The following is a 23,794-nucleotide window of genomic DNA, read 5'->3' as shown; positions in this document are numbered from 1 at the left end:
ACATTGTTGTCGCTTTCGTAAAGGAATGCAACTGAACATGGATGGACTTTGATTAAACACCTTGTTTCTCTACTACCTTTTCGATCATCTTTATCTTTTCTTCCTTTTCTTTTTATTCAATTTCCATTCCTTCTGCAATTTATATTTCTTCTTTTTCTATTCTCTCCTTCAGCCTATGTTGATCCTTACTAGCTTGTCTTGGTGTCCTAAATTTCAACTTCATCTCATGTCCCTCATGCCTCAAATAACGGGAACGTTCATCAAGATTGAGCGTTTTAAAATGAAGCCATGCCCATCTCAAAAGAAGATGAGAGGAGTTCGTGGGAGTAATATCACATAATACTTCTTTCACACATTGTCCTGTACTGAATTTGATCCTTGCTTGATTCAGATGAAAGCTTGTTGGTAACTGGAGTTTCTCCACGAATCTTTGGCTTACAACATTGTTGTCGCTTTCGTAAACGAATGCAACTGAGCATGGGTGGCCTTCGATTAAACACTTTGTTTCTGTACTTCCTTCTCAATCATCTTTATCTATACTTCCTTTTCCTTTTCTTCAATTTCCCTTCGTTCTACAGTTTATATTTCTTCTTTTTGTATGCTTTCTTTTTCTATTTTCTCCTTCAGGCTATGTTGATCCTTACTGGCTTGTCTTAATGTCAGAAATTTCAACTTCATTTGATCTCCCTCATGATTCAAATAATGGGAACGTTTATCAAGATTGAGCGTTTTAAAATGAAGCCATGCCCATCTCAAAAGAAGATGACAAGAATTCGTGGGAGCAATATCACATAATACTTCTTTCACACATTCTCCCATAATGAATTTGATCCTTGCTTGATTTGAATGAAAGCTTGTTGGTAACTTGAGTTTCTCCACCAATCTTTGGCTTACAACAGTGTTGTCGCTTTCGTAAACGAATGCAACTAAACATGGGTGGCCTTTGATTAAACACCTTGTTTCTATACTACCTTTTCCATCATGTTTATCTTTTCTTCCTTTTCTTTTTCTTCAATTTCCCTTTCTTCTGTAGTTTATATTTCTTCTTTTTCTACTTTTTCTTTTTCTATTTTCTCCTTCAGCCTATGTCAATCTTTTCTTGCTTGTCTTGGTGTCCTAAATTTCAACTTCATTTCATGTCCCTCATGCCTCAAATAAAGGGAACGTTCATCAAGATTGAGCGTTTTAAAATGAAGCCATGCCCATCTCAAACGAAGATGACAAGAGTTCGTGGGAGCAATATCACATAATACTTCTTTCACACATTGTCCTGTACTGAATTTGATCCTTGCTTGATCCGAATGAAAGCCTTTTGGTAACTTGAGTTTCTCCACCAATCTTTTGCTTACAACATCGTTGTCGTTTTCGTAAATGAATGCAACTCAACATGGGTGGCCTTCGATTAAACACCTTGTTTATGTACTTCCTTTTCCATCATCTTTATCTTTACTTCGTTTTCCTTTTCTTGAATTTCCCTTCTTTCTACAGTTTATATTTATTCTTTTTCAATTCTTTCATTTTCTATTTTCTGCTTCAGGCTATGTTGATCCTTACTGGCTTGTCTTAGTCTCATAAATTTCAACTTCATTTCATGTCCCTCATGCATCAAAAAAAGGGAACGTTTATCAAGATTCAGCGTTTTAAAATGAAGCCATGCCCATCTCAAAAAAAGATGACAAGAGTTCGTAGGAGCAATATCACATAATAATTCTTTACACATTGTCCCGTACTGAATTTGATCCTTGCTTGATTCGAATGAAAGCTTGTTCGTAACTTGAGTTTCTCCACCAATCTTTGGCTTACAACAGTGTTGTCGCTTTCGTAAACAAATGCAACTGAACATGGATGGACTTTGATTAAACACCTTGTTTCTCTACTACCTTTTCCATCATCTTTATCTTTTCTTCCTTTTCTTTTTCTTCAATTTCCCTTTCTTTTGCTGTTTATATTTCTTCTTTTTCTATTCTTTCTTTTTCTATTTTCTCCTTTAGCGTATGTCAATCTTTACTGGCTGGTCTTGGTGTCCTAAATTTCAACTTCATTTCTTGTACCTCATGCCTCAAATAAAGGGAACATTTATCAAGATTGAGCGTTTTAAAATGAAGCCATGCCCATCTCAAAAGAAGAGGACAAGATTTCGTGGGAGTAATATCACATAATACATCTTTCACACATTGTCCTGTACTGAATTTGATCCTTACTTGATTCGAATGAAAGCTTATTGGTAACTGGAGTTTTTCCAGCAATCTTTGGCTTACAACATTGTTGTCGCTTTCGTAAAGGAATGCAACTGAACATGGGTGGACTTTCATTAAACACCTTGTTTCTCTACTACCTTCTCCATCATCTTTATCTTTTCTTCCTTTTCTTTTTCTTCAACTTCCATTCCTTCAACAATTTATATTTCTGCTTTTTCTATTCTCTCCTTCAGCCTAAGTTGATCCTTACTGGCTTGTCTTGGTGTCCTAAATTTCAACTTCATCTCATGTCCCTCATGCCTCAAATAAAGGGAACGTTTATCAAGATTGAGCGTTTTAAAATGAAGTCATTCCCATCTCAAAAGAAGATTACAAGAGTTCGTGGGAGCAATATCACATAACACTTCTTTCACACAATGTCCCGTACTGAATTTGATCCTTTCTTGATTCGAATGAAAGCTTTTTGGTAACTAGAGTTTCTCCACCAATCTTTGGCTTACAACATTGTTGTCGTTTTCGTGAACGAATGCAACTGAACATGTGTGGCCTTCGATTAAACACCTTGTTTCTGTACTACCTTTTCCATCATCTTTATCTTTTCTTCCTTTTCTTTTTCTTCAATTTCCCTTCCTTCTGCAGTTTATATTTCTTCTTTTTCTATTCTCTCCTTCAGCCTATCTTGATCCTTACTGGCTTGTCTTGGTGTCCTAAATTTCAACTTCAACTCATGTCCCTCATGCCTCAAATAAAGGGAACGTTCATCAAGATTGAGCGTTTTAAAATGAAGCCATGCCCATCTCAAAAGAAGATGACAAGAGTTCGTGGGAGCAATATCACATAACACTTCTTTCACACAATGTCCCGTACTGAATTTGATCCTTGCTTGATTCGAATGAAAGCTTGTTGGTAACTAGAGTTTCTCCACCAATCTTTGGCTTACAACATTGTTGTCGTTTTCGTAAACAAATGCAACTGAGCATGGGTGGCCTTCGATTAAACACCTTGTTTCTGTACTACCTTTTCCATCATCTTTATCTTTTCTTCCTTTTCTTTTTCTTCAATTTCCCTTCCTTCTGCAGTTTATATTTCTTCTTTTTCTATTCTTTCTTTTTCTATTTTCTCCTTCAGCCTATGTTGATCCCTACTGGCTTGTCTTGGTGTCCTAAATTTCAACTTCATTTCCTGTCCCTCATGCCTCAAATCAAGGGAACGTTTGTTAAGATTGAGCGTTTTAAAATGAAGCCATGTCCATCTCAAAAGAAGATGACAAGAATTCGTGGGAGCAATATCACATAATACTTCTTTTACACATTCTCCTACACTGAATTTGATCCTTGCTTGATTCGAATGAAAGCTTGTTGGTAACTTGAGTTTCTCCACCAATCTTTGGCTTACAACAGTGTTGTCGCTTTCGTAAACGAATGCAACTAAACATGGGTGGCCTTTGATTAAACACCTTGTTTCTCTACTACCTTTTCCATCATCTTAATCTTTTCTTCCTATTCTTTTTCTTCAATTTCCCTTCCTTTTGCAGTTTATATTTCTTCTTTTTCTATTCTTTCATTTTCTATTTTCTCCTTCAGCCTATGTCAATCTTTACTGGCTTGTCTTGGTGTCCTAAATTTCAACTTCATTTCATGTCCCTCATGCCTCAAATAAAGGGAACGTTGATCAACATTGAGCGTTTTAAAATGAAGCCATGCCCATCTCAAAAGAAGATGACAAGAGTTCGTGGGAGTAATATCACATAACACTTCTTTCACACATTGTCCTGTACTGAATTTGATCCTTGCTTGATTCGGATGAAAGCTTGTTGGTAACTGGAGTTTCCCTATAAATCATTGGCTTACAACATTGTTGTCGCTTTCGTAAACGAATGCAACTGAACATAGGTGGACTTTGATTAAACACCTTGTTTCTCTACTACCTTTTCCATCATCTTTATCTTTTCTTCCTTTTCTTTTTATTCAATTTCCATTCCTTCTGCAATTTACATTTCTTCTTTTTCTATTTTTTCTTTTTCTATTTTCTCCTTCAGCCTATGTCAATCTTTTCTTGCTTGTCTTGGTGTCCTAAATTTCAACTTCATTTCATGTCCCTCATGCCTCAAATAAAGGGAACGTTCATCAAGATTGGGTGTTTTAAAATGAAGCCATACCCATCTCAAAAGAAGATGACAAGAGTTCGTGGGAGCAATATCACATAATACTTCTTTCACACATTATCCCGTACTGAATTTGATCCTTGTTTGAGTTGGATTAAAGCTTGTTGGTAACTGGAGTTTCTCCACCAATCTTTGGCTTACAACATTGTTGTCGCTTTCGTAAACGAATGCAACTGAACATGTGTGGCCTTCGATTAAACACCTTGTTTCTGTACTACCTTTTCCATCATCTTTATCTTTTCTTCCTTTTCTTTTTCTTCAATTTCCCTTCCTTCTGCAATTTATATTTCTTCTTTTTTTATTCTCTCCTTCAGCCTATGTTGATCCTTACTGGCTTGTCTTGGTGTCCTAAATTTCAACTTCATCTCATGTCCCTCATGCCTCAAATAAAGGGAACGTTCATCAAGATTGAGTGTTTTAAAATGAAGCCATGCCCATCTCAAAAGAAGATGACAAGAGTTCGTGGGAGCAATATCACATAACACTTCTTTCACACAATGTCCCGTACTGAATTTGATCCTTGCTTGATTCGAATGAAAGCTTGTTGGTAACTAGAGTTTCTCCACCAATCTTTGGCTTACAACATTGTTGTCGTTTTCGTAAACGAATGCAACTGAGCATGGGTGGCCTTCGATTAAACACCTTGTTTCTGTACTACCTTTTCCATCGTCTTTATCTTTTCTTCCTTTTCTTTTTCTTCAATTTCCTTTCCTTCTGCTGTTTATATTTCTTCTTTTTCTATTCTTTCTTTTTCTATTTTCTCCTTTAGCGTATGTCAATCTTTACTGGCTGGTCTTGGTGTCCTAAATTTCAACTTCATTTCCTGTTCCTCATGCCTCAAATAAAGGGAACATTTATCAAGATTGAGCGTTTTAAAATGAAGCCATGCCCATCTCAAAAGAAGAGGACAAGATTTCGTGGGAGTAATATCACATAATACATCTTTCACACATTGTCCTGTACTGAATTTGATCCTTACTTGATTCGAATGAAAGCTTATGGGTAACTGGAGGTTCCCTAGAAATCATTGGCTTACAACATTGTTGTCGCTTTCGTAAACGAATGCAACTGAACATGGGTGGACTTTGATTAAACACCTTGTTTCTCTACTACCTTTTCCATCATCCTAATCTTTTCTTCCTATTCTTTTTCTTCAATTTCCCTTCCTTCTGCAGTTTATATTTCTTCTTTTTCTATTCTTTCTTTTTCTATTTTCTCCTTCAGCCTATGTCAATCTTTACTGGCTTGTCTTGGTGTTCTAAATTTCAACTTCATTTCATGTCCCTCATGCCTCAAATAAAGGGAACGTTGATCAACATTGAACGTTTTAAAATGAAGCCATGCCCATCTCAAAAGAAGATGACAAGAGTTCGTGGGAGTAATATCACATAACACTTCTTTCACACATTGTCCTGTACAGAATTTGATCCTTGCTTGATTCGGATGAACGGTTGTTGGTAACTGGAGGTTCCCTAGAAATCATTGGCTTACAACATTGTTGTCGCTTTCGTAAACGAATGCAACTGAACATGGGAGGACTTTGATTAAACACCTTGTTTCTCTACTACCTTTTCCATCATCTTTATCTTTTCTTCCTTTTCTTTTTCTTCAATTTCCATTCCTTCTGCAGTTTATATTTCTTCTTTTTCTATTCTTTCTTTTTCTATTTTCTTCTTCAGCCTATGTCAATCTTTACTGGCTTGTCTTGGTGTTCTAAATTTCAACTTCATTTCATGTCCCTCATGCCTCAAATAAAGGGAACGTTGATCAACATTGAGCGTTTTAAAATGAAGCCATGCCCATCTCAAAAGAAGATGACAAGAGTTTGTGGGAGTAATATCACATAACACTTCTTTCACACATTGTCCTGTACTGAATTTGATCCTTGCTTGATTCGGATGAAAGGTTGTTGGTAACTGGAGTTTCCCTATAAATCATTGGCTTACAACATTGTTGTCGCTTTCGTAAACGAATGCAACTGAACATGGGTGGACTTTGATTAAACACCTTGTTTCTCTACTACCTTTTCCATCATCTTTATCTTTTCTTCCTTTTCTTTTTCTTCAATTTCCATTCCTTCTGCAATTTACATTTCTTCTATTTCTATTCTTTCTTTTTCTATTTTCTCCTTCAGCCTATGTCAATCTTTTCTTGCTTGTCTTGGTGTCCTAAATTTCAACTTCATTTCATGTCCCTCATGCCTCAAATAAAGGGAACGTTCATCAAGATTGGGCGTTTTAAAATGAAGCCATACCCATCTCAAAAGAAGATGACAAGAGTTCGTTGGAGCAATATCACATAATACTTCTTTCACACATTATCCCGTACTGAATTTGATCCTTGCTTGATATGAATGAAAGCTTGTTGGTAACTTGAGTTTCTCCACCAATCTTTGGCTTACAGCATTGTTGTCGTTTTCGTAAACGAATGCAACTGAACATAGGTGGCCTTCGATTAAACACCTTGTTTCTCTACTTCCTTTTCAATCATCTTTATCTTTACTTACTTTTCTTTTTCTTCAATTTCCCTTCTACAGTTTATATTTCTTCCTTTTCTATTCTTTCTATTCCTATTTTCTCCTTTAGCCTATGTTGATCCTTACTGGCTTGTCTTGGTGTCATCAATTTCAACTTCGTTTCATGTCCCTCATGCATCAAAAAATGGGAACGTTTATCAAGATTGAGCGTTTTAAAATGAAGCCATGCCCATCTCAAAAGAAGATGAGAAGAGTTCGTGTGAGCAATATCACATAATACTTCTTTCACACACTGTCCTATACTGAATTTGATCCTTGTTTGAGATGGATTCAAGCTTGTTGGTAACTGGAGTTTCTCCACCAATCTTTGGCTTACAACATTGTTGTCGCTTTCGTAAACGAATACAACTGAAGATGGGTGGCCTTTGATTAAACACCTTGTTTCTCTACTACCTTTTCCATCATCCTTATCTTTACTTCCTTTTCTTTTTCTTCAATTTCCCTTTCTTCTGCAGTTTACATTTCTTCTTTTTCTAATCTTTCTTTTTCTATTTTCTCCTTCAGCCTATGTCAATCTTTTCTTGCTTGTCTTGGTGTCCTAAATTTCAACTTCATTTCATGTCCCTCATGCCTCAAATAAAGGGAACGTTCATCAAGATTGAGCGTTTTAAAATGAAGCCATACCCATCTCAAAAGAAGATGACAAGAGTTCGTGGGAGCAATATCACATAATACTTCTTTCACACATTATCCCGTACTGAATTTGATCCTTGCTTGATATGAAAGAAAGCTTGTTGGTAACTTGAGTTTCTCCACCAATCTTTGGCTTACAGCATTGTTGTCGTTTCCGTAAACGAATGCAACTGAACATAGGTGGCCTTCGATTAAACACCTTGTTTCTCTACTTCCTTTTCAATCATCTTTATCTTTACTTACTTTTCTTTTTCTTCAATTTCCCTTCTACAGTTTATATTTCTCCCTTTTCTATTCTTTCTATTCCTATTTTCTCCTTCAGCCTATGTTGATCCTCACTGGCTTGTCTTGGTGTCATCAATTTCAACTTCGTTTCATGTCCCTCATGCATCAAAAAATGGGAACGTTTATCAAGATTGAGCGTTTTAAAATGAAGCCATGCCCATCTCAAAAGAAGATGAGAAGAGTTCGTGTGAGCAATATCACATAATACTTCTTTCACACACTGTCCTATACTGAATTTGATCCCTGTTTGAGTTGGATTAAAGCTTGTTGGTAACTGGAGTTTCTCCACCAATCTTTGGCTTACAACATTGTTGTCGCTTTCGTAAACAAATACAACTGAACATGGGTGGCCTTCGATTAAACACCTTGTTTCTGTACTTCCTTTTCTATCATCTTTATCTTTACTTCCTTTTCCTTTTCTTCAATTTCCCTTCTTTCTACAGTTTATATTTCTTCTTTTTCTATTCTTTCTTTTTCTATTTTCTCCGTCAGGGTATGTTGATCCTTACTGGCTTGTCTTACTCTCATAAATTTCAACTTCATTTCATGTCCCTCATGCATAAAAAAAAGGGAACGTTTATCAAGATTGAGCGTTTTAAAATGGAGCCATGCCCATCTCAAAAGAAGATGAGAAGAGTTCTTGGGAGCAATATCACATAATGCTTCTTTCACACATTGTCCTGTACTGAATTTGATCCTTGCTTGATTCGGATGAAAGCTTGTTGGTAACCAGAGTTTCTCCACCAATCTTTGGCTTACAACATTGTTGTCGCTTTCGTAAACGAATGCAATTAAACAAGGGTGGCCTTCGATTAAACACCTTATTTCTCTACGTCTTTTTCCATCATCTTTATCTTTACTTCCTTTTCTTTTTCTTCAATTTCACTTCCTTCTATAGTTTATATTTCGTCCTTTTGTATTCTTTCTTTTTCTATTTTCTCCTTCAGCCTATGTTGATCCTTATTGGCTTGTCTTGGTGTCATAAATTTCATCTTCATTTCATGGCCCTCATGCCTAAAATAAAGGGAACGTTTATCAAGATTTAGCATTTTAAAATGAAGCCATCCCATCTCAAAAGAAGATAACAAGAGTTCGTGGGAGCAATATCATATAATACTTCTTTCACACATTGTCCCGTACTGAATTTGATCCTTGCTTGATTCGGATGAAAGCCTGTTGGTAACTGGAGTTTCTCCACCAATCTTTGGCTTACAACATTGTTGTCGCTTTCGTAAACGAATACAACTGAACATGGGTGGCCTTCGATTAAACACCTTGTTTCTGTACTTCCTTTTCTATCATCTTTATCTTTACTTCCTTTTCCTTTTCTTCAATTTCCCTTCTTTCTACAGCTTATATTTCTTCTTTTTCTATTCTTTCTTTTTCTATTTTCTCCTTCAGGCTATGTTGATCCTTACTGGCTTGTCTTAGTCTCATAAATTTCAACTTCATTTCATGTCCCTCATGCATCAAAAAAAGGGAACATTTATCAAGATTGAGCGTTTTAAATGAAGCCATGCCCATCTCAAAAGAAGATGAGAAGAGTTCTTGGGAGCAATATCACATAATGCTTCTTTCACACATTGTCGTGTACTGAATTTGATCCTTGCTTGATTCGGATGAAAGCTTGTTGGTAACCGGAGTTTCTCCACCAATCTTTGGCTTACAACATTGTTGTCGCTTTCGTAAACGAATGCAACTAAACATGGGTGGCCTTCGATTAAACACCTTGTTTCTCTACGTCTTTTTCCATCATCTTTATCTTTACTTCCTTTTCTTTTTCTTCAATTTCACTTCCTTCTATAGTTTATATTTGTTCTTTTTCTATTCTTTCTTTTTCTATTTTCTCCTTCAGCCTATGTTGATCCTTACTGGCTTGTCTTGGTGTCATAAATTTCAACTTCATTTCATGTCCCTCATGTCTCAAATAAAGGGAACGTTTATCAAGATTGATTGTTTTAAAATGAAGCCATGCCCATCTTAAAAGAAGATGACAAGAGTTCGTGGGAGCAATATCACATAATACTTCTTTCATACATTGTCATGTAATGAATTTGATCCTTGCTTGATTCGAATGAAAGCTTGTTGGTAACATGAGTTTTTCCACCAATCTTTGGCTTACAACAGTGTTGTCGCTTTCGTAAACTAATGCAACTAAACATGAGTGGCCTTTGATTAAACACCTTGTTTCTCTACTACCCTTTCCATCATCTTCATTTTTTTTTCCTTTTCTTTTTCTTCAATTTCCCTTCCTTCTGCACTTTATATTTCTTCTTTTTGTATTCTTTCTTTTTCTATTTTCTCCTTCAGCCTATGTTGATCCTTACTGGCTTGTCTTGGTGTCATAAATTTCAACTTCATTTCATGTCCCTCATGCCTCAAATAAAGGGAACGTTTATCAAGATTGAGCGTTTTAAAATGAAGCCATCCCATCTCAAAAGAAGATAACAAGAGTTCGTGGGAGCAATATCACATAATACTTCGTTCACACATTGTCCCGTACTGAATTTGATCCTTGCTTGATTCGGATGAAAGCTTGTTGGTAACTGGAGTTTGTCCACCAATCTTTGGCTTACAACATTGTTGTCGCTTTCGTAAACGAATGCAACTAAACACTTTGTGGCCTTCGATTAAACACCTTGTTTCTCTACGTCCTTTTCCATCATCTTTATCTTTACTTCCTTTTCTTTTTCTTCAATTTCCCGTCCTTCGACAATTTATAGTTGTTCTTTTTCTATTTTCTCCTTCAGCCTATGTTGATCCTTAATGGCTTGTCTTGGTGTCATAAATTTCAACTTCATTTCGTGTCCCTCATGCCTCAAATAAAGGGAACGTTTATCAAGATTAAGCATTTTAAAATGAAGTCATGCCCATCTCAAAAGAAGATGACAAAGTTCGTGGGAGCAATATCACATAATACTTCTTTCAGACATTGTCCCGTACTGAAAGCCTTGCTTGATTCGAATGAAAGCTTGTTGGTATCATCAGTTTCTCCACCAATCTTTGGCTTACAACAGTGTTGTCGGTTTCGTAAACTAAAGCAACTAAACATGAATGGCCTGTGATTAAACACCTTGTTTCTCTACTACCTTTTCCATCATCTTTATCTTTTCTTCCTGTTCTTTTTCTTCAATTTCACTTCCTTTTGCACTTTATATTTCTTCTTTTTGTTTTATTTCTTTTTCTATTTTCTCCTTCAGCCTATGTTGATCCTTACTGGCTTGTCTTGGTGTCATAAATTTCAACTTCATTTCAAGTCCCTCATGCCTCAAATAAAGGGAACGTTTATCAAGATTGAGCATCTTAAAATGAAGTCATCCCATCTCAAAAGACGATGAGAAGAGTTCTTGGGAGCAATATCACATAATGCTTCTTTCACACATTGTCGTGTACTGAATTTGATCCTTGCTTGATTCGGATGAAAGCTTGTTGGTAACCGGAGTTTCTCCACCAATCTTTGGCTTACAACATTGTTGTCGCTTTCGTAATCGAATGCAACTAAACGTGGGTGGCCTTCGATTAAACACCTTGTTTGTCTACATCTTTTTCCATCATCTTTATCTTTACTTTTCTTTTTCTTCAATTTCACTTCCTTCTATAGTTTATATTTGTTCTTTTTCTATTCTTTCTTTTTCTATTTTCTCCTTCAGCCTATGTTGATCCTTACTGGCTTGTCTTGGTGTCATAAATTTGAACTTCATTTGATGTCCCTCATGTCTCAAATAAAGGGAACGTTTATCAAGATTGATTGTTTTAAAATGAAGCCATGCCCATCTTAAAAGAAGATGACAAGAGTTCGTGGAAGCAATATCACATAATACTTCTTTCACACATTGTCCCGTACTGAATTTGATCCTTGCTTGATTCGGATGAAAGCTTGTTGGTAACTGGAGTTTGTCCACCAATCTTTGGCTTACAACATTGTTGTCGCTTTCGTAAACGAATGCAACTGAACGTGGGTGGCCTTCGATTAAACACCTTGTTTCTCTACGTCCTTTTCCATCATCTTTATCTTTACTTCCTTTTCTTTTTCTTTAATTTCCCGTCCTTCGACAATTTATAGTTGTTCTTTTTCTATTTTCTCCTTCAGCCTATGTTGATCCTTAATGGCTTGTCTTGGTGTCATAAATTTCAACTTCATTTCATGTCCCTCATGCCTCAAATAAAGGGAACGTTTATCAAGATTGAGCATTTTAAAATGAAGCCATGCCCATCTCAAAAGAAGATGACAGAGTTCGTGGGAGCAATATCACATAATACTTCTTTCAGACATTGTCCCGTACTGAAAGCCTTGCTTGATTCGAATGAAAGCTTGTTGGTAACATGAGTTTCTCCACCAATCTTTGGCTTACAACAGTGTTGTCGGTTTCGTAAACTAAAGCAACTAAACATGAATGGCCTGTGATTAAACACCTTGTTTCTCTACTACCTTTTCCATCATCTTTATCTTTTCTTCCTGTTCTTTTTCTTCAATTTCACTTCCTTCTGCACTTTATATTTCTTCTTTTTGTTTTATTTCTTTTTCTATTTTCTCCTTCAGCCTATGTTGATCCTTACTAGCTTGTCTTGGTATCATAAATTTCAACTTCATTTCAAGTCCCTCATGCCTCAAATAAAGGGAATGTTTATCAAGATTGAGCATCTTAAAATGAAGTCATCCCATCTCAAAAGACGATAACATGAGTTCGTGGGAAGAATATGACACAATACTTCTTTCACACATTGTCCCGTACTGAATTTGATCCTTGCTTGATTCGGATGAAAGCTTGTTGGTAACTGGAGTTTCTCCAGCAATCTTTGACTTACAACATTGTTGTCACTTTCGTAAACGAATGCAACTGAACACGGGTGGCCCTCGATTAAACACCTTGTTTCTCTACGTCCTTTTCCATCATCTTTATCTTTATTTCCTTTTCTTTTTCTTCAATTTCCCGTCCTTCGACAGTTTATATTTCTTATTTTTCTATTCTTTCTTTTTCTATTTTCTCCTTCAGCCTATGTTGATCCTTAATGGCTTGTCTTGGTGTCATAAATTTCAACTTCATTTCATGTCCCTAATGCCTCAAATAAAGGGAACGTTTATCAAAATTGAGCGTTTTAAAATGAAGCCATGCCTATCTCAAAAGAAGATGACAAGAGTTCTTGGGAGCAATATCACATAATACTACTTTCACACATTGTCCTGTACTGAATTTGATCCTTGCTTGATTCGAATGAAAGCTTGTTGGTAACATGAGTTTCTCCACCAATGTTTGGCTTACAACAGTGATGTCGCTTTTGTAAACTTATGCAACTAAACATGAATGGCCTGTGATTAAACACCTAATTTCTCTACTACCTTTTCCATCATCTTTATCTTTTCTTCCTTTTCTTTTTCTTCAATTTCACTTCCTTCTGCACTTTATATTTCTTCTTTTTCTATTTTTTCTTGTTCTATTTTCTCTTTCAGCCTATGTTGATCCTTACTGGATTGTCTTGGTGTCATAAATTTCAACTTCATTTCATGTCCCTCATGCCTCAAATAAAGGGAACGTTCATCAAGATTGAGCGTTTTAAAATGAAGCCATCCCATCTCAAAAGAAGATAACAAGAGTTCGTGGGAGCAATATTACATAATACTTCTTTCACACATTGTCCCGTACTGAATTTGATCCTTGCTTGATTCGGATGAAAGCTTGTTGGTAACTGGAGTTTCTCCACCAATCTTTGGCTTACAACAGTGTTGTCGATTTCGTAAACTAATGCAACTAAACATGAGTGGCCTTTGTTTAAACACCTTGTTTCTCTACTACCCTTTCCACCATCTTTATCTTTTCTTCCTTTTGTTTTTCTTCAATTTCCCGTCCTTCGACAATTTATATTTGTTCTTTTTCTATTCTTTCTTTTTCTATTTTCTACTTCAGCCTATGTTGATCCTTAATGGCTTGTCTTGGTGTCATAAATTTCAACTTCATTTCATGTCCCTCAAGCCTCAAATAAAGGGAACGTTTATCAAAATTGAGCGTTTTAAAATAAAGCCATGCCTATCTCAAAAGAAGATGACAAGAGTTCCTGGGAGCAATATCACATAATACTACTTTCACACATTGTCCTGTACTGAATTTGATCCTTGCTTGATTCGAATGAAAGCTTGTTGGTAACATGAGTTTCTCCACCAATGTTTGGCTTACAACAGTGATGTCGCTTTTGTAAACTTATGCAACTAAACATGAATGGCCTGTGATTAAACACCTAATTTCTCTACTACCTTTTCCATCATCTTTATCTTTTCTTCCTTTTCTTTTTCTTCAATTTCACTTCCTTCTGCACTTTATATTTCTTCTTTTTCTATTCTTCCTTGTTCTATTTTCTCCTTCAGTCTATGTTGATCCTTACTGGCTTGTCTTGGTGTCATAAATTTCAACTTCATTTCATGTCCCTCATGCCTCAAATAAAGGGTACGTTTATCAAGATTGAGCGTTTTAAAATGAAGCCATGCCCATCTCAAAAGAAGATCATAAGAGTTCGTGGGAGCAATATCACATAATACTTCTTTCACACATTGTCCTGTACTGAATTTGATCCTTGCTTGATTCGGATGAAAGCTTGTTGGTAACTGGAGTTTCTCCACCAATCTTTGGCTTACAACATTGTTGTCGCTTTCGTAAACAAATGCAACTAAACATGGGTGGCCTTCGATTAAACACCTTGTTTCTGTATGTCCTTTTCCATCATTTTCATCTTTTCTTCCTTTTCTTTTTCTTCAATTTCCCTTCTACTGTTTATATTGCTTCCTTTTCTATTCTTTCTTTTTCTATTTTCTCCTTCAGCTTATGTGGATCCTTACTGGCTTGTCTTGGTGTCATCAATTTCAACTTCGTTTCTTGTCCCTCATGCATCAAATAAAGGGTACGTTTATCAAGATTGAGCGTTTTAAAATGAAGCCATGCCCATCTCAAAAGAAGATGAGAAGAGTTCGTGTGAGCAATATCACATAATACTTCTTTCACACACTGCCCTATACTGAATTTGATCCTTGTCTGAGTTGGATTAAAGCTTGTTGGTAACTGGAGTTTCTCCACCAAATTTTTGGCTTAAAACATTGTTGTCGCTTTCGTAAACGAATACAACTGAACATGGGTGGCCTTTGATTAAACACTTTGTTTCTCTACTACCTTTTCCATCATCCTTATCTTTACTTCCTTTTCTTTTTCTTCAATTTCCCGTCCTTCGACAGTTTATATTTGTTATTTTTCTATTCTTTCTTTTTCTATTTTCTCCTTCAGCCTATGTTGATCCTTAATGGCTTGTCTTGGTGTCATAAATTTCAACTTCATTTCATGTCCGTAATGCCTCAAATAAAGGGAACGTTTATCAAAATTGAGCGTTTTAAAATAAAGCCATGCCTATCTCAAAAGAAGATGACAAGAGTTCCTGGGAGCAATATCACATAATACTACTTTCACACATTGTCCTGTACTGAATTTGATCCTTGCTTGATTCGAATGAAAGCTTGTTGGTAACATGAGTTTCTCCACCAATGTTTGGCTTACAACAGTGATGTCGCTTTTGTAAACTTATGCAACTAAACATGAATGGCCTGTGATTAAACACCTAATTTCTCTACTACCTTTTCCATCATCTTTATCTTTTCTTCCTCTTCTTTTTCTTCAATTTCACTTCCTTCTGCACTTTATATTTCTTCTTTTTCTATTCTTCCTTGTTCTATTTTCTCCTTCAGTCTATGTTGATCCTTACTGGCTTGTCTTGGTGTCATAAATTTCAACTTCATTTCATGTCCCTCATGCCTCAAATAAAGGGTACGTTTATCAAGATTGAGCGTTTTAAAATGAAGCCATGCCCATCTCAAAAGAAGATCATAAGAGTTCGTGGGAGCAATATCACATAATACTTCTTTCACACATTGTCCTGTACTGAATTTGATCCTTGCTTGATTCGGATGAAAGCTTGTTGGTAACTGGAGTTTCTCCACCAATCTTTGGCTTACAACATTGTTGTCGCTTTCGTAAACAAATGCAACTAAACATGGGTGGCCTTCGATTAAACACCTTGTTTCTGTATGTCCTTTTCCATCATTTTCATCTTTTCTTCCTTTTCTTTTTCTTCAATTTCCCTTCTACTGTTTATATTGCTTCCTTTTCTATTCTTTCTTTTCCTATTTTCTCCTTCAGCTTATGTGGATCCTTACTGGCTTGTCTTGGTGTCATCAATTTCAACTTCGTTTCTTGTCCCTCATGCATCAAAAAAAGGGAACGTTTATCAAGATTGAGCGTTTTTAAATGAAGCCATGCCCATCTCAAAAGAAGATGAGAAGAGTTCGTGTGAGCAATATCACATAATACTTCTTTCACACACTGCCCTATACTGAATTTGATCCTTGTCTGAGTTGGATTAAAGCTTGTTGGTAACTGGAGTTTCTCCACCAAATTTTTGGCTTACAACATTGTTGTCGCTTTCGTAAACGAATACAACTGAACATGGGTGGCCTTTGATTAAACACTTTGTTTCTCTACTACCTTTTCCATCATCCTTATCTTTACTTCCTTTTCTTTTTCTTCAATTTCCCGTCCTTCGACAGTTTATATTTGTTATTTTTCTATTCTTTCTTTTTCTATTTTCTCCTTCAGCCTATGTTGATCCTTAATGGCTTGTCTTGGTGTCATAAATTTCAACTTCATTTCATGTCCGTAATGCCTCAAATAAAGGGAACGTTTATCAAAATTGAGCGTTTTAAAATAAAGCCATGCCTATCTCAAAAGAAGATGACAAGAGTTCCTGGGAGCAATATCACATAATACTACTTTCACACATTGTCCTGTACTGAATTTGATCCTTGCTTGATTCGAATGAAAGCTTGTTGGTAACATGAGTTTCTCCACCAATGTTTGGCTTACAACAGTGATGTCGCTTTTGTAAACTTATGCAACTAAACATGAATGGCCTGTGATTAAACACCTAATTTCTCTACTACCTTTTCCATCATCTTTATCTTTTCTTCCTTTTCTTTTTCTTCAATTTCACTTCCTTCTGCAGTTTACATTTCTTCTTTTTCTATTTTCTCCTTCAGCCTATGTTGATCCTTACTGGCTTGTCTTGGTGACATAAATTTCCACTTCATTTCATGTCCCTCATGCCTCAAATAAAGGGAACGTTCATCAAGATTGAGCGTTTTAAAATGAAGCCATCCCATCTCAAAAGAAGATAACAAGAGTTCGTGGGAGCAATATTACATAATACTTCTTTCACACATTATCCCGTACTGAATTTGATCCTTGCTTGATTCGGATGAAAGCTTGTTGGTAACTGGAGTTTCTCCACCAATCTTTGGCTTACAACAGTGTTGTCGATTTCGTAAACTAATGCAACTAAACATGAGTGGCCTTTGATTAAGCACCTTGTTTCTCTACTACCCTTTCCATCATCTTTATCTTTTCTTCCTTTTCTTTTTCTTCAATTTCCCGTCCTTCGACAGTTTATATTTGTTATTTTTCTATTCTTTCTTTTTCTATTTTCTCCTTCAGCCTATGTTGATCCTTAATGGCTTGTCTTAGTGTCATAAATTTCAACTTCATTTCATGTCCGTAATGCCTCAAATAAAGGGAACGTTTATCAAAATTGAGCGTTTTAAAATAAAGCCATGCCTATCTCAAAAGAAGATGACAAGAGTTCTTGGGAGCAATATCACATAATACTACTTTCACACATTGTCCTGTACTGAATTTGATCCTTGCTTGATTCGAATGAAAGCTTGTTGGTAACATGAGTTTCTCCACCAATGTTTGGCTTACAACAGTGATGTCGCTTTTGTAAACTTATGCAACTAAACATGAATGGCCTGTGATTAAACACCTAATTTCTCTACTACCTTTTCCATCATCTTTATCTTTTCTTCCTTTTCTTTTTCTTCAATTTCACTTCCTTCTGCAGTTTACATTTCTTCTTTTGATATTTTCTCCTTCAGCCTATGTTGATCCTTACTGGCTTGTCTTGGTGACATAAATTTCCACTTCATTTCATGTCCCTCATGCCTCAAATAAAGGGAACGTTCATCAAGATTGAGCGTTTTAAAATGAAGCCATGCCCATCTCAAAAGAAGATAACAAGAGTTCGTGGGAGCAATATTACATAATACTTCTTTCACACATTGTCCCGTACTGAATTTGATCCTTGTTTGAGTTGGATTAAAGCTTGTTGGTAACTGGAGTTTCTCCACCAATCTTTGGCTTACAACAGTGTTGTCGCTTTCGTAAACGAATACAACTGAACATGGGTGGCCTTTGATTAAACACCTTGTTTCTCTACTACCTTTTCCATCATCCTTATCTTTACTTCCTTTTCTTTTTCTTCAATTTCCCGTCCTTCGACAGTTTATATTTGTTATTTTTCTATTCCTTCTTTTTCTATTTTCTCCTTCAGCCTATGTTGATCCTTAATGGCTTGTCTTGGTGTCATAAATTTCAACTTCATTTCATGTCCGTAATGCCTCAAATAAAGGGAACGTTTATCAAAATTGAGCGTTTTAAAATAAAGCCATGCCTATCTCAAAAGAAGATGACAAGAGTTCCTGGGAGCAATATCACATAATACTACTTTCACACATTGTCCTGTACTGAATTTGATCCTTGCTTGATTCGAATGAAAGCTTGTTGGTAACATGAGTTTCTCCACCAATGTTTGGCTTACAACAGTGATGTCGCTTTTGTAAACTTATGCAACTAAACATGAATGGCCTGTGATTAAACACCTAATTTCTCTACTACCTTTTCCATCATCTTTATCTTTTCTTCCTTTTCTTTTTCTTCAATTTCACTTCCTTCTGCAGTTTACATTTCTTCTTTTTCTATTTTCTCCTTCAGCCTATGTTGATCCTTACTGGCTTGTCTTGGTGACATAAATTTCCACTTCATTTCATGTCCCTCATGCCTCAAATAAAGGGAACGTTCATCAAGATTGAGCGTTTTAAAATGAAGCCATCCCATCTCAAAAGAAGATAACAAGAGTTCGTGGGAGCAATATTACATAATACTTCTTTCACACATTGTCCCGTACTGAATTTGATCCTTGCTTGATTCGGATGAAAGCTTGTTGGTAACTGGAGTTTCTCCACCAATCTTTGGCTTACAACAGTGTTGTCGATTTCGTAAACTAATGCAACTAAACATGAGTGGCCTTTGATTAAACACCTTGTTTCTCTACTACCCTTTCCATCATCTTTATCTTTTCTTCCTTTTCTTTTTCTTCAATTTCCCGTCCTTCGACAATTTATATTTGTTCTTTTTCTATTCTTTCTTTTTCTATTTTCTCCTTCAGCCTATGTTGATCCTTCAAATAAAGGGAACGTTTATCAAAATTGAGCGTTTTAAAATAAAGCCATGCCTATCTCAAAAGAAGATGACAAGAGTTCTTGGGAGCAATATCACATAATACTACTTTCACACATTGTCCTGTACTGAATTTGATCCTTGCTTGATTCGAATGAAAGCTTGTTGGTAACATGAGTTTCTCCACCAATGTTTGGCTTACAACAGTGATGTCGCTTTTGTAAACTTATGCAACTAAACATGAATGGCCTGTGATTAAACACCTAATTTCTCTACTACCTTTTCCATCATCTTTATCTTTTCTTCCTTTTCTTTTTCTTCAATTTCACTTCCTTCTGCAGTTTACATTTCTTCTTTTTCTATTTTCTCCTTCAGCCTATGTTGATCCTTACTGGCTTGTCTTGGTGACATAAATTTCCACTTCATTTCATGTCCCTCATGCCTCAAATAAAGGGAACGTTCATCAAGATTGAGCGTTTTAAAATGAAGCCATCCCATCTCAAAAGAAGATAACAAGAGTTCGTGGGAGCAATATTACATAATACTTCTTTCACACATTGTCCCGTACTGAATTTGATCCTTGCTTGATTCGGATGAAAGCTTGTTGGTAACTGGAGTTTCTCCACCAATCTTTGGCTTACAACAGTGTTGTCGATTTCGTAAACTAATGCAACTAAACATGAGTGGCCTTTGATTAAACACCTTGTTTCTCTACTACCCTTTCCATCATCTTTATCTTTTCTTCCTTTTCTTTTTCTTCAATTTCCCGTCCTTCGACAATTTATATTTGTTCTTTTTCTATTCTTTCTTTTTCTATTTTCTCCTTCAGCCTATGTTGATCCTTAATGGCTTGTCTTGGTGTCATAAATTTCAACTTCATTTCATGTCCCTCATGCCTCAAATAAAGGGTACGTTTATCAAGATTGAGCGTTTTAAAATGAAGCCATGCCCATCTCAAAAGAAGATCATAAGAGTTCGTGGGAGCAATATCACATAATACTTCTTTCAGACATTGTCCCATACTGAATTTGATCCTTGCTTGATTCGAATGAAAGCTTGTTGGTAACATGAGTTTCTCCACCAATCTTTCGCTTACAACAGTGTTGTCGCTTTCGTAAACTAATGCAACTAAACATGAATGGCCTATGATTAAACACCTTATTTCTCTACTACCTTTTCCATTATCTTTATCTTTTCTTCCTTTTCTTTTTCTTCAATTTCACTTCCTTCTGCACTTTATATTTCTTCTTTTTCTATTCTTTCTTGTTCTATTTTCTCCTTCAGCCTATGTTGATCCTTACTGGCTTGTCTTGGTGTCATAAATTTCAACTTCATTTCATGTCCCCCATGCCTCAAATAAAGGGAACGTTTATCAAGATTGAGCATTTTAAAATGAAGCCATGCCCATCTCAAAAGAAGATGATAAGAGTTCGTGGGAGCAATATCACATAATACTTCTTTCACACATTGTCCCGTACTGAATTTGATCCATGCTTGATTCGGATGAAAGCTTGTTGGCAACTGGAGTTTCTCCACCAATCTTTGGCTTACAACATTGTTGTCGCTTTCGTAAACAAACGCAACTGAACATGGGTGGCCTTTGATTAAACACCTTGTTTCTCTACTACCTTTTCCATCATCCTTATCTTTACTTCCTTTTCTTTTTCTTCAATTTCCCTTCCTTCTGCAGTTTACATTTCTTCTTTTTCTATTCTTTCTTTTTCTATTTTCTCCTTCAGCCTATGTCAATATTTTCTTGCTTGTCTTGGTGTCCTAAATTTCAACTTCATTTCATGTCCCTCATGCCTCAAATAAAGGCAACGTTCATCAAGATTGGGCGTTTTAAAATGAAGCCATACCCATCTCAAAAGAAGATGACAAGAGTTCGTGGGAGCAATATCACATAATACTTCTTTCAGACATTGTCCCATACTGAATTTGATCCTTGCTTGATTCGAATGAAAGCTTGTTGGTAACATGAGTTTCTCCACCAACCTTTCGTTTACAACAGTGTTGTCGCTTTCGTAAACTAATGCAACTAAACATGAATGGCCTATGATTAAACACTTATTTCTCTACTACCTTTTCCATCATCTTTATCTTTACTTCCTTTTCTTTTTCTTCAATTTCCCTTCTACAGTTTATATTTCTTCCTTTTCTATTCTTTCTATTCCTATTTTCTCCTTCAGCCTATGTTGATCCTTACTGGCTTGTCTTGGTGTCATCAATTTCAACTTCGTTTCATGTCCCTCATGCATCAAAAAACGGGAACGTTTATCAAGATTGAGCGTTTTAAAATGAAGCCATGCCCATCTCAAAAGAAGATGAGAAGAGTTCGTGTGAGCAATATCACATAATACTTCTTTCACACACTGTCCTATACTGAATTTGATCCTTGTTTGAGTTGGATTAAAGCTTGTTGGTAACTGGAGTTTCTCCACCAATATTTGGCTTACAACATTGTTGTCGCTTTCGTAAACGAATACAACTGAACATGGGTGGCCTTTGATTAAACACCTTGTTTCTCTACTACCTTTTCCATCATCCTTATCTTTACTTCCTTTTCTTTTTCTTCAATTTCCCTTCCTTCTGCAATTTACATTTCTTCTTTTTCTATTCTTTCTTTTTCTATTTTCTCCTTCAGGCTATGTTGATCCTTACTGGCTTGTCTTAGTCTCATAAATTTCAACTTCATTTCATGTCCCTCATGCATCAAAAAAAGGGAACGTTTATCAAGATTGAGCGTTTTAAAATGGAGCCATGCCCATCTCAAAAGAAGATGAGAAGAGTTCTTGGGAGCAATATCACATAATGCTTCTTTCACACATTGTCCTGTACTGAATTTGATCCTTGCTTGATTCGGATGAAAGCTTGTTGGTAACTGGAGTTTCTCCACCAATCTTTGGCTTACAACATTCTTGTAGCTTTCGTAAACGAACGCAACTAAACATGGGTGGCTTTTGATTAAACACCTTGTTTCTCTACGTCTTTTTCCATCATCTTTATCTTTACTTCCTTTTCTTTTTCTTCAATTTCACTTCCTTCTATAGTTTATATTAGTTCTTTTTCTATTCTTTCTTTTTCTATTTTCTCCTTCAGCCTATGTTGATCCTTACTGGCTTGTCTTGGTGTCATAAATTTCAACTTCATTTCATGTCTCAAATAAAGGGAACATTTATCAAGATTGAGCGTTTTAAAATGAAGCCATGCCATCTCAAAAGAAGATGACAAGAGTTCGTGGGAGTAGTATAACATAATACATCTTTCACACATTGTCCTGTACTGAATTTGATCCTTGCTTGATTCGAATGAAAGCTTGTTGGTAACTTGAGTTTCTCCACCATTATTTGGCATACAACATTGTTGTCGCTTTTGTAAACGAATGCAACTGAACATGGGTGGCCTTCGATTAAACACCTTGTTTCTCTACGTATTTTTCCATCATCTTTATCTTTACTTCCTTTTCTTTTTCTTCAATTTCTCTTCCTTCAGCACTTTATATTTCGTCTTTTTGTATTCTTTCTTTTTCTATTTTCTCCTTCAGCCTATGTTGATCCTTATTGGCTTGTCTTGGTGTCATAAATTTCATCTTCATTTCATGGCCCTCATGCCTAAAATAAAGGGAACGTTTATCAAGATTTAGCATTTTAAAATGAAGCCATCCCATCTCAAAAGAAGATAACAAGAGTTCGTGGGAGCAATATCACATAATACTTCTTTCACACATTGTCCCGTACTGAATTTGATCCTTGCTTGATTCGGATGAAAGCTTGTGGGTAACTGGAGTTTCTCCACCAATCTTTGGCTTACAACATTGTTGTCGCTTTCGTTAACGAATACAGCTGAACATGGGTGGCCTTCGATTAAACACCTTGTTTCTGTACTTCCTTTTCTATCATCTTTATCTTTACTTCCTTTTCCTTTTCTTCAATTTCCCTTCTTTCTACAGTTTATATTTCTTCTTTTTCTATTCTTTCTTTTTCTATTTTCTCCTTCAGGCTATGTTGATCTTTACTGGCTTGTCTTAGTCTCATAAATTTCAACTTCATTTCATGTCCCTCATGCATCAAAAAAGGGAACGTTTATCAAGATTGAGCGTTTTAAAATGAAGTCATGCCCATCTCAAAAGAAGATGAGAAGAGTTCTTGGGAGCAATATCACATAATGCTTCTTTCACACATTGTCCTGTACTGAATTTGATCCTTGCTTGATTCGGATGAAAGCTTGTTGGTAACTGGAGTTTCTCCACCAATCTTTGGCTTACAACATTGTTGTCGCTTTCGTAAACTGATGAAGGATTATCTTGTTTCCTTTTAGAGTTATGAATATGGTGAAGTTGTTTAAGAAAGCTTTTTGAAAATTCCCACTGGACATTAAGATAGCATGCTATCTAGATGTGAAGGTTCATTTCTCAAGCTTAAACACACACGGCAATAACAACACTAAAGAGCAAAATGAAAGAAGAAACAATAAAAATGGAAAGCATAGAAGATGAAGAATGGAAGAAGCACGCCACTCATAGGGGGGGATCTAAGCCAACCAAGCCCTAGAGATGAGTGATGGTGCCGCCACTTGCAAGCAAGATAAGGCACAGGTGAGTTCACTTCTAGGAAGGAGAGCTCACGAAAATTTAAAGGTTGAAACACAATAGTTTAGA

This window comes from Vigna unguiculata, chromosome 4, assembly GCF_037176805.1.
Source record: "Vigna unguiculata cultivar grain cowpea cultivar isolate G323 ecotype 2 chromosome 4, ASM3717680v1, whole genome shotgun sequence".
NCBI classification, from domain to species: domain Eukaryota; kingdom Viridiplantae; phylum Streptophyta; class Magnoliopsida; order Fabales; family Fabaceae; genus Vigna; species Vigna unguiculata.
This window is presented reverse-complemented; position numbering follows the sequence as displayed.